This window comes from Meleagris gallopavo, chromosome 4 (genome assembly GCF_000146605.3).
Source record: "Meleagris gallopavo isolate NT-WF06-2002-E0010 breed Aviagen turkey brand Nicholas breeding stock chromosome 4, Turkey_5.1, whole genome shotgun sequence".
Classification (NCBI taxonomy): domain Eukaryota; kingdom Metazoa; phylum Chordata; class Aves; order Galliformes; family Phasianidae; genus Meleagris; species Meleagris gallopavo.
Window position 1 is genome coordinate 20,014,688 of NC_015014.2, and position 1,598 is coordinate 20,016,285.

Genomic DNA, 1,598 nt, shown 5'->3' on the forward strand with positions numbered 1-1,598 from the left:
ATCTATATATTTTCATGTGACCAATGAATTTTCTGATTCTGATGAGGATTATTTTACTGAAAATGAAAAAGCGCCCGTGGCTTGGGCTGCATATTTACAAACCTTTTAATGCTAGAGATCAATATAGTTATGTTGAAACATTTGATTCCATTTGGCCTGATGTAGACTGTGACTGACTTACTACCCTCTACCATGTAGAATAGAAGCTGAAGGGTATGTTAGGTACACTCTTGTTTTTTTTCTTTCTGTTTTTGTTTTAAATCAACAGTAATGCCATTTTCAAGCTTGTTCATCAAAACTATCAAGTACTAGAGGTACTTTATGCACCTTCTTAAAAAGCATACAGCTGTTTCACCCACACTTTGTTATTCTTAGGCGGCATGCCTGCGTTGTCATAGGGTTCCTTATCTGTTTACTCATTTTAGTTGCTGGCGATGCTGTTAAAGAAGAAACGATCCCTTCTGAACAGTCACATACTCCATCTGACCTTTTCTTTGGTGGGAACTGTTGACAGCGGGCATGAGACCTCCATTATTCCAAATTCCACTGCCTTCCAGGATCTGCTCTGTGATTTTGAGGTATGTAAAGTTACGTGAAAAGTGATGATGATACTGGTTAACGAGCGGTTCATCAAACTGATAGCACACTCTTAGTACTGAACAACAGCAGATTAGGTTAGTCTCCTCCAAACATACTGTTTTGTATATTGTATGGTAAAATAGCTCAGGTGCAAAATTATTGGTAACTTTTTGTAGTTGAATTGCTCTTGAAACAGTTCACAGGCACCATGTATGGCTTATACTTTTTGTTGTACTGGAAGGACACAGAATCATAGAATTACAGAATATCCCAAGCTTGGAATGGACCCGTAAGGATCATTAAGTCCAACTCCTGGATGTTTTGTAGTTTTCTGTTCTACAGTAATTTTATTTTAATCTGTATTCTACTGCAGTAAATATATTCAGGCATGAAAGATGCAATGAAAGTAACAGTAGGAGGTAAATTTTCAACACTGCACATTGGAATCATTTCATCATATGTCTTCTACAAAGTTAATAGTAAAGAAGTTAAAATTGTGCACAACCTGTGAAGCATTCAGGTTTTCCTGTTTTAAAGTGAGGATAGTAGGCAAGTTCAGAATGAAATACAAATGTAATAACATGATTTGTGATAGAGGCTGATTGACAATGTTAGGCATTGCATAGAACTCTTTGCCATTTGTTCCTTTTGTATTATCTGTATCTGATGCAGACTGAGTGAAGCTGTTGTGATTCTCACCTACTTAAAAAAAATAAAACAAAAACCATGGAATTACTCATTTTACTGATTTAGATATGCATTTCAGCGTTTAAATGCACTCCTGGAATCTTTAAGAGTTCTGTCTAGGAAATACTCCTGTTGCCTTCACGTTAACAGAACTGGACTTTAATGTAAGCAGAAAATACTCTTGCCAAGATCAGTAATACACTGTAATTACAGAATGAAAACAAGAAGAGAAAATCAGTGAAATTTCTTCTTTTTTTTTTTTCTGGATAAGGATGTTAAAACTAGAAATCACAGAATCACAGAATTGTAGGGGTTGGAAGGGACCTCCAGAG